Raw genomic sequence first — 10,862 nt, 5'->3', positions numbered from 1 at the left:
TTGAAGTCTTGGCCGGGTGCAGTGGCTCACGCCTGTAATTCCAGCACCTTGGAAGGCTGAGGTGGGCAGATAACGAGGTCACGAGTTCGAGACCAGCCTAGTCAACATAGTGAAACCCCATCTCTAATAATAATAATAATAATAATAGCCAGGTGTAGTGGCAGGCACCTGTAATTCCAGCTACTTGGGAGGCTGAGGCTGGAGAATTGCTTGAACCCAGGAGGCGGAGGTTGCAGTGAGCTGAGATCGCACAACTGTACTCCAGCCTGGGCGACCAGAGTGAAACTGTCTCAAAAAAAAAAAAAGTTGAAGTCTCGCTCTGTCACCCAAGCTATTCTCAAACTCCTTGGCTCAAGCAATCTTCCTGCCTTGGCCTCCCAAAGTTTTGGGATTACAGGCATGAGCCACCACAGCCAACCATGAGACTTTCTTTTATGTCACTCTAGACCTAAACTGTATTTTTTCCCTTTGTTTTTCTTTTCATGTATACTTTAAAAATTGGGTATAACTTAAAGTGCACATAAAAGTGTGGGTCGGTGAATTTTTACATATGTGTATACCATGTAACCACTCCTCTGATCAAGATACAAATTATCTTCTTATCCCAGAAGTCTCCTTCCTGCTCTCTCCCAGTTGATATCTCTCCACAGTGTATTAGTTTCCTGGATTGTCACAGACGGGGTGGCTTAAACCAACAGAAACGTATTCTTTCACAGATCTGAAGGCAAGAAGTTCAAAATCAAGGTATGGGCGAGGTTGATTCCTTCTGGATCCTCTGCGGGAGGATCTGTTCCGTGCTATTGTCTCCTGGACTCAGGTAGTTGCCAACTATCCCTGGTCTTCCTTAGCCTTCGGTGACCTCTCTCCAGTCTCTGCTTCCACTATCACGTGGCATTCCCAATTTTTTATGTGTCTATGTCCAAATTGCCCTCTTCTTCTTTTTTCTTTTTTTTTTTTTGAGACGGTGAATCGCTCTTGTTGCCCAGGCTGGAGTGCAATGGTAAGATCTCGGCTCACTGAAACCTCTGCCTCCCAGTTCAAGCGATTCTCCTGCCTCGGCCTCCTGAGTAGCTGGGACTACAGGCACGCACTGCCACGTGGCTAATTTTTTGTATTTTAGTAGAGATGGGGTTTCTCTGTGTTGGTCATGGCTGGCCTCGAACTCCCAACCTCAGGTGGTCTGCCTGCCTTGGTCTCCCAAAGTGCTGGGATTACAGGCGAGCCGCCACGCCCAGCCTAAATTGCCCTCCTCTTATAAGGACATCAGTCATTGAATTAGGGCTCATCCTAATTCCCTCTGATCTTACCCTGCTTGATTACATCCTCATAGGATGTAATCCTATGAGGATTCCAAACCTTATTTGGAAATACGGTCACATTCAGAAGTACCTGGGTTAGGACTTCGACATATCTTTTGTGGGGACCCAATTCAATTAATAACACCAAAGGTAACCACTATTCTGACTCTTATCATAATGGATTAGTTTTACCTTCTTGGTTCTCTTGAAATTCACATAAATGGAAGTACGCAGTATGCAATGGCTTTTGTCACTCGATATTATGCGTGTGAGATTCATCCCTCATTGTTTCCCATAGCAGTGCTTTGTTCTTTTCATGCACTATAGTATTGTAGGAATATATAACAGTTTATTCTGTTGATGGGCACTTGAGTGTTTTCCAGTTTGAGGCCATTATTATTATTAATATTATTATTTTGAGATGGAGTTTTGTTCTTGTTGCCCAGGCTGGAGTGCAGTGGCACAATCTTGGCTCACTGCAACCTCTGCCTCCTGGGTTCAAGCAATTCTCCTGCCTCAGCCTCTTTAGTAGCTGGGATTACAGGTCCCCCCAGCCCCACCACACCTAGCTAATTTTATTTTTTTTTTTTTTGAGACAGAGTTTCGCTCTTGTTACCCAGGCTGGAGTGCAATGGCGCGATCTCGGCTCACTGCAACCTCCGCCTCCTGGGTTCAGGCAATTCTCCTGCCTCAGCCTCCTGAGTAGCTGGGATTACAGGCACGTGCCACCATGCCCAGCTAATTTTTTGTATTTTTAGTAGAGACAGGGTTTCACCATGTTGACCAGGATGGTCTCGATCTCTTGAGCTCGTGATCCACCCGCCTCGGCCTCCCAAAGTGCTGGGATTACAGGCGTGAGCCACCGTGCCTGGCCCTAATTTTTGTATTTTTAGTAGAGACGGATTTCACCCTGTTGGCCAGGCTGGTCTCGAATGCCTGTTAGGTGATCTGTCTGCCTTGGCCCAAAGTGCAGGGATTACAGGCGTGAGCCAGCATGCTCAGCCGAGGCTATTATTAATAAAAATAGAGCTGGGTGCAGTGGCTCACACCTGTAACCCAGCACTTTGGGAGGCCGAGGCAGGCAGATCCCTTAAGCCCAGGAGTTTGAGTCCAGCCTGGGCAACCTGGCAAAATCCTGTCTCTACAAAAAATACCAAAATTAGCCAGGCATGGTGGCACATGCCTATGGTCACAGCTGCTTGGGAGGCTGAGGTGGAGGATCATTTGAACCTGGGAGGTGGAAGTTGCAGTGAACCAAGATAGTGCCACTACACTCCAGCCTGGGTGACAGAGTGAGAGCCTGTCTAGAAAAATAATAAATAAATAAGTAAATAAAGTTAGGAACATTCTTGTGTTCTTGTAACGTTAGTGCAAATATGCATTCATTTTCTCTTGCACACACACCTAGGAATGGGTTTGCAGGGTCATGGCAAACCCATTAGAGTTCAGCTCTAGCCGTTATACTGCCAAACAGTTTTCTAAAGTGGTTGTACGTACTTCTTTCTGTTCCTGCCAGAGGTATATAGAATTCCAGTAGTTATACGTCCTCATCGGTTTAGGTATTATCATTTAAAAAGTCAGAAGTTTCTTTGGGCATGTAGTGGGACTTCATGGCATTTCTTTGATGACTAATGATAGTACCTTATGTTTATTAACCATTTGTAGATTATTAATTTTGAAGTATGTTTCATTCGTAATACTTCTGATACCAACTATTGTGATGTGTTTCTACCCATAGAACACTTCCGGCACCAAATGTGTGCGTGTTTTTTCCCTGTTGTCAACCAATTCTCCAGCTCTTCAGACACCACGGGAATTTCCTACGGTTCCATTTGATGTTATATACTTTGAGTTGGCAACAAATACAACAAGTTAAGGGTTCAGTCCTACAAGACTGCCGTCACTTCACATGCCAATTGCAAGCTGAGGGCCTCCCTTCTTCAAAATCGGGAGCTCCCAGGATCCCCTCCTCAGGTTCTATAATTTGCAAGAAGAGCTCACAGAACTCAGGAAAACTATTTCCGTACATGTACTGGTCTATTTTAAAGAACACAACTCAGGAGCAGCCAAATAAAAGAAATGTATAGGGTAAGGTTTGGGGAAGGGGCATAGAGCTTTCATGCCCTCTCTGGGTGCCCCACCTTCCCAGCACCTCAACGTGTTCACCAACCCAGAAACTCTCCAAACCTCATTGTTTCCAGTTTTTATGGAAATTTCATTACGGTGTCATAATTGATTACATCATTGGCCATTGGTGATTGAACTCAGTCTCTACCTCTTCCCTTCCCAGAGGTGAAGTGGGGACCAAAGTTCCAACCCTCTAATCACATGGTTGATTCCTCTGGCTACCATCCTGCATCCTGTACCTATTTAGGGAACCACCAAGAATCACCCTATTAGCATTGTTTTAGGTTTAGATGAAAGGAGCTTACTATGAATAACAAAAGACACTCCTCTTGCTGCAGAGATTCCAAGGGTTTTAGAAGGTCTGTGCTGGGAACTGGGATGAAGACCAATCTGTATCTTTCATTGTATCACAATATCACAGATGTCTTATTTTGTGAAGGGCCTATAAAAATATTTTGCTGGCTAGGCGTGGTGACTCACACTCGTAATTCCAGCACTTTGGGAGGCCAAGGCAGGCAGATTGTCTGAGGTTGGGAGTCTGAGACCACCTTGACCAACATGGAGAAACCCCATCTCTACTAAAAATACAAAAAGTAGCCAGGCATGGTGGCGCATGCCTGCAATCCCAGCCAAATGGGAGGCTGAGGCAGAAGAATCGCTTGAACCTGGGAGGCGGAGAGCCATTGCACTCCATCCTGGGCAACAAGAGCAAAACTTCATCTCAAAAAAAAATTTTTTTTTTGCTGGCCCATGCCTATAATCCTAGCACTTTGGGAGGCGGAGGCTAGAAGATTGCTTGAGACCAGGAGTTTGATACCAGCCTGGGCAACAAAGGAGAGACCCTGTCTCTACCCGCCCCCTCAAAAAAAGATAGACGTCTTCTGGCAGATATATGTATTGTAAATCCATATATATATATATATACATATATATATATATGAATTTATATATATATGAATTCATATATTCATATATATATATATGAATTTATATATATATGAATTCATATATTCATATATATATATATATATATTTCCTGAGTTGGAGTCTTGCTCCGTCACCTAGGCTGGAGTGCCGTGGTGCCATCTCAGCTCACTGCAACCTCCGCCTCCTGGGTTTAAGCAATTCTCCTGCCTCAGCCTTCTGAGTAGCTGTGATTACAGGCACTCACCACCATCCCCAGCTAATTTTTGTATTTTTAGTAGAGACGGGGTTTCACCACATTGGCCAGGCTGGTCTCGAACTCCTGACCTCATGATTCACCCACCTCGACCTACCAAAGTGCTGAGATTATAGGCATGAGACACTGCAGTTGGCCTACTATTTTTAAACAAATCTGTTGCTGGGTTGGCCTAGTATTTTTAAATAAATCTGTTGCTGGATTTAAAAAATTGTTTTAATGGCATACCATCTTTGTATAGATTAATGCAAAATTCCATTTCAGGCAGTAATGTCACTTAGACACCCTGAATGACCTTTCTTTTTTTTTTTTGAGACGGAGTTTCGCTCTTGTTACCCAGGCTGGAGTGCAATGGCACGATCTCGGCTCACCGCAACCTCCGCCTCCTGGGTTCAAGCAATTCTCCTGCCTCAGCCTCCCGAGTAGCTGGGACTACAGGCACGCGCCACCATGCCCAGCTAATTTTTGTATTTTTAGTAGAGACGGGGTTTCGCCTCATTGACCAGGATGGTCTCGATCTCTTGACCTCGTGATCCACCCGCCTCGGCCTCCCAAAGTGCTGGGATTACAGGCTTGAGCCACCACGCCCGGCCATAATTTCTAATGTTAGTCCTATAAAGGCAATCTGGTCCCCAGGCAAGAAGGAGGTCTGCTATGATGAAGGGCTGTTATTGTCTGTTTTAAACTATAAACTACAGGCTGGGTATGGCGGCTCACACCTGTAATCATGGCATTTTGGGAGGCCAAGATGAGTGGATCCCCTGAGGTCAGGAGTTCAAGACTAGCCTGGCCAACACGGTGAAACCCCAACACTACTATAAATACAGAAAATTAGTCAGGCATGGTGGCGAGTGCCTGTAATTCCAGTTACTCGGGAGGCTGAGGCAGGAGAATCCCTTGAACCCAGAAGGCAGAGGTTGCAGTGAACTGAAATCGTTACATTGCATTCCAGCCTGAGCAACAAAAGCAAAACTCTGTCTCAAAAACAAACAAAAAACAAAATCCAGTTATATGCTATTTCAAGATATATATAAATACCATTTTTATACAGAAATATTGAAAAGCAATGAATAGAAAAAAAATATGCCAGGCCATACCAACTAAAATGAAGTTTGAAAAGCTATGTTAGCATCAGAAAAAATAGACTTTCACACAAAAAGGTATTACTGCAGATAGAGTATCATGTCATAATAATAAAATGTTAAATTCAACAAAATTGTATAAAAAAAACTACTCTGGCCGGGCGCGGTGGCTCATGCCTGTAATCCCAGCACTTTGGGAGGCCGAGGCTGGTGGATCACAAGGTCAAGAGATCGAGACCATCCTGGTCAACATGGTGAAACCCCGTCTCTACTAAAAATACAAAAAATTAGCTGGGCATGGAGATGCGTGCCTGTAATCCCAGCTACTCAGGAGGCTGAGGCAGGAGAATTGCCTGAACCCAGGAGGCAGAGGTTGCGGTGAGCCGAGATCGCGCCATTGCACTCCAGCCTGGGTAACAAGAGCGAAACTCCGTCTCAAAAAAAAAAAAAAAAAGAAAAGAAAACTACTCTGTACCTAATAGTAAAAATTTAAAACATGTGAAGTAAATATTGACAATTGCATAAGGAGAAACTGACTTAAGTTTCTGTTTCTTCCTATTATGGAAGACTATGTTGGTTCTCAAATTTTAGTGTATCTCAGTATCGTGATGGGCTTGTTATAACAGATTGTTAGACCTATTGAATCAGAAGCTATGGAGTTGGGTTTCTGATTCCATAGGTCTAGGGTGGGGCCTGAGAATTCTTATCACAAGTGCCTGAGAGCAGCGCCTAGTTCTCAGCTGCTACTGATGTTTCTGATTCAGGCCCATGATTTGAGAACCACCGGTTTAACAAAGGTTTCAGAAATGGTTAGATGAAACAGACAAAAAATCAGTAGCAGACTGAATGTTTGTTCAAATGGACATGTTAAAACATTGAGTAAACTGGGCGACGTGGCTCACACCTCTGATCCCAGCCCTTTGGGAGGTCAAGGCGGGCGGATCACCTGAGGTCTAGAGTTTGAGACCAGCCTGACCAACATGGAGAAACCCCATCTGTACTAAAAATACAAAATTATCTGGGCATGGTGGCGCACGCCTGTAATCCCAGCTACTTGGGAGGCTGAGGTAGGAGAATCGCTTGAACCCGGGTGGCAGAGGTGTGGGTGAGCTGAGATCAGGCCATTGCACTCCAGCCTGGGCAATGAGAGCAAAATTCCATCTCAAACAACAAACAAACAAACAAACAAACAAAAACAACATTGAGGGCCAGGCATGGTGGCTCACGCTGTAATCCCCACACTTCGGGAGGCCAAGGCCAGTGAATCTCTTCAGGTCAGCAGTTTGATACCAGCCAGGCCAACAGGGTGAAAACTTGTCTCTAGTAAAAATACAAAAATGAGCTGGGCGTGGTGGTGGGTGCCTGTAATCCAGCTACTCGGAAGGCTAGGGCAGGAGAATCACTTGAACCTGGGAGAAGGAGGCTGCAGTGAGCTGAGATCACGCCACTGTACTCTAGCCTGGGTGACAGTGAGACTCCTTCTAAAAAAAAACAAAAACAACCAACCAAACAAAAACCACATTGAGAATAAACATTCTTTTAAACATAAAACATTTATAAAAATTGGCCATGTACTAGGTCTTAAAACTTACCTCAATATTTTTCAAAGTATCGAAAGTATCAGGAATGGTGGCTCGCATTTGTAATCCCAATGATTTGGGAGGCCAAGAGATCTAGACCAGCCTGGGAAACATGGAGAAAACCGGTCTCTACAAAAAATGTACAAATTAGCCCAGGTGGCACTCGCCTGTAGTCCCAGCTATTTGGGAATCTGAGGCAGGAGCTTCCTGTGAGCCCATGGGTTTGAGGCTGCAGTGAGTTATGACCATACCATTGTACTCCAGCCTGGGTGACAGAGTAAGACCCTATCTCTGAAAAAAAAAAAAAAAGTATCATATAGCCTACATTACCATACAGTTAAGTTAGAAATCAACCATAGAAAATAGTTAAAACAGCTGGATGAAGTGGCTCATGCCTATAATCCCAGCACTTTGGAAGGCTGAGGCGGACGGATCACCTGAGGTCAGGAGTTCGAGACCAGCCTGGCCAGTATGGCAAAACCCTTTCTCTACTAAAAATACAAAAATGAACTGGGCATAGCGGTTTATGCCTGTAGTCCCAGCTACTCAGGAGGCTGAGGCAGGAGAATTGTTTGAACCCTGGAGGCAGAGGTTGCAGTGAACCGAGATCATGCCACTGGACTCTAGCCTGGGCAACAGAGCGAGACTCCATCTCCAAAAGAAAAAAAAAAAACAGATTTTAAGCCTCCAGAATAATCCTCTTTGTCTTCATGCTCTGTCCTCTAGGTCCACCAGGGTGGTGGGTGGTGGGCCATCCCCTTAATCCTGGGTGACTTAATATATGAATTTCGGAGGTGGGGAGGGATTGTGCAGTTCAGCCCCCAGCAATTCCTACAATGAAAATGTAAGCTATCGGCAGGGCGCGGTGGCTCACGCCTGTAATCCCAGCACTTTGGGAGGCTGAGTCGGGTGGATCACAAGGTCAAGAGATCAAGACAATCCTGGTCAACATGGTGAAACCCCGTCTCTACTAAAAATACAAAAAATTAGCTGGGCATGGTGGCGCGTGCCTGTAATCCCAGCTGCTCAGGAGGCTGAGGCAGGAGAATTGCCTGAACCTCGGTTGCGGTGAGCCGAGATCGCGCCATTGCACTCCAGCCTGGGTAACAAGAGCGAAACTCAATCTCAAAAAAAAAAGAAAAGAAAAGAAAAGAAAATGTAAGCTATCAGTTTGATAGTGAGAGACTGGGAACCAGTGGACTAAGGCAGGGACATCTTCTCTTAGGAGGTGACATTGGACCTAAGACTATGCTTAGATCTGAAGGCAGATTATTCCAGGCAGAGGAAATGAGGCAATAGAAATAAAGAGAAAGAGAAAGACCACAGTGTGTAGGTTGAAGAGTTAGGCAAGGCATTTAAGCTAGAGCAAGGAACCTAAATTTCATGCTAAATACAATAGACAGGCATTGTGGGCTTATAAGCAGGGGCGAGTGACTTTATTTCGCAGGGATTTTGGGTGATGGACTGTGGAAAGGCAAGAATAGAGTAAATAAGAAGACACGCCAGGCTGTCGCAGTATATAGGCCACAGATTTTGGTGGTTTGGCTTATGGTGGTGAAGACAGAGAAAAGGGAATGGATTTCAGATCTATTTTGAAAATGAAATTAAAAGACTGGGCTGGGTGTGGTGGCTCATGCCTGCAATCCCAGCACTTTGGGAGGCTGAGGTGGGTGGATCCCCCAAGGTCAGGAGTTTGAGATCAGCCTGACCAGTATGGTAAAGCCCTATCTCTACTAATAATACAAAAATTAGCTGGGCATTGTGGCGTGTGACTGTAGTCCCAGCTACTAGGGAGGCTGAGGCAGGAGAATTGTTTGAACCCTGGAGGCAGAGGTTGCAGTGAGCTGAGATCGCGCCACTGCACTCCAGCCTGGGCAGCAGAGTAAGACTGTCTCAGAAAACAAAAGAAAAAAGAAAAGACAAGACTGGCTATCTGACTGAATGAGAGGGAAAAGAGAAAAGGAGAAACCAAGTATGATCCCTAGATTCTTTTTTTTTTTCCATAGAAATGAGATCTTACTTTACTGCCCAGGCTTGTTTCAAACTCCTGGCCTCAAGTGATCCTCACAGCTCAGCCTCCCAAAGTGCTGGGATTACAGGCATGAGCCACCTTTCCTGGCTGATCCCTGGTTCCTTAGTTTGAGAACCGATTGACTGAAGTGCTGTATACTGCAGAGGTGTAAGAGAGGAAAGTGACACGGAGGAGCAGAGAGTGTTGTTTGGGCCATGCTTGAGATGCCTTTAAGGCTTCCCAGTGGAAATGGCAAGTCAGCAATTATATACACAAATCTGAAGCTCAAGGGAAGCCTGCGCTGGAGTTAAAAGTCAGGAAGTCATTAGCCTGTGGTTGGTATTTTAAACCACTGCATTAGACAATAAGGGACTGCTATGGTTAATGACACAGTTTAAAGTATCTCAAGATTTTTTTTGTTCTCATTTTTGTTTGTATTTTTTGCACAACCTACATTTGTTTCTTTTTCATTTTCCCTTCAGTACTTATTTCAGAAGTTAGATGACCTCAGGAAAACGGATTCAGGCAATGGTACCTGGAAAAGGGGTGAAGGGAAGAGAAATCTCTCAGGACTGTGGGCAGCAAAGAACGGGCGAAGTGGGACTTGGCCAGGACCAAGGAATAATCAGGAAAAAGTTCATTTTTTGGAGTCTTTTCTCCTTAAATAAGTAATAAGGTTAAACTGGGCACGATGGCTCATCGCTTTTTGGGGGTTTTGTGGGAATAGAGTCTCACTGTGTCACCTAGGTTGAGTACAGTGGTGTAATCTCAGATTACTGCAACTTCCGCCTCCCAGACTCAAACTCCTTTAATCCCAGAACTTTCAGAGGCCAAGGTGGGAGGACTTAAGCCCAGGAGTTCAAGACCAGCCTGGGCAACGTGGAGAAACCCATCTCTACAAAATAATAAAAGAAATTAGCTGAGCATGGTGGTGGGCACCTGTGGTCCAAGCAACTTGGGAGGCTGAGGTAGGAGGATCACTTGAGCCTGGGGAATTTGAGGGTGCAGTGAGCCATGATCACACCGCTGCAGTGGGCGACAGATTGAGACCTTGTCTCAAAAAAAAAAAAGCAGTTAGGGTTGTGCAGAGTACTTTCCTCCCTCATCTAGCATGGAGCCTTGAACACAGTAGGTGTTCTAGAATGTGTTTGGGGGGAAAGAAGGAAGGAAAGGTGGATGGAGGGTAAAAGTATCTTTCACATATTGAATATCAGAGATCCCATCTAGAAATGTGGTCTGCACATAATTTGCATTCAAACAATATACGGTTGATTGATTTGCGGTGTGTCCTGTAATAAGATAATGGTAATAACTCCAATTCTCTAAACAAAGTTGCCATCTAAGCAGATAGTATTATTGATTCACTCTGTTTAATGACAGATAATTCTGAAACTTTCATTTGTTTGGTAACTTGTGTACTTTAGGCCACTTAAATCGAAGACAGATTGACACTGACCAGTATTCCTAGAATACTTGTGAAAGAGAAAATAAAGAGGCTTAGCTGGTAGAAGAGAGCTATTGTCCTGTGAGCCCCACGTATAGTAGAAATAAATGTATTTAATAGGATGCTCCAAACAGAATTTT

Source organism: Callithrix jacchus, chromosome 10 (genome assembly GCF_049354715.1).
Source record: "Callithrix jacchus isolate 240 chromosome 10, calJac240_pri, whole genome shotgun sequence".
NCBI lineage: Eukaryota > Metazoa > Chordata > Mammalia > Primates > Cebidae > Callithrix > Callithrix jacchus.
This window is presented reverse-complemented; position numbering follows the sequence as displayed.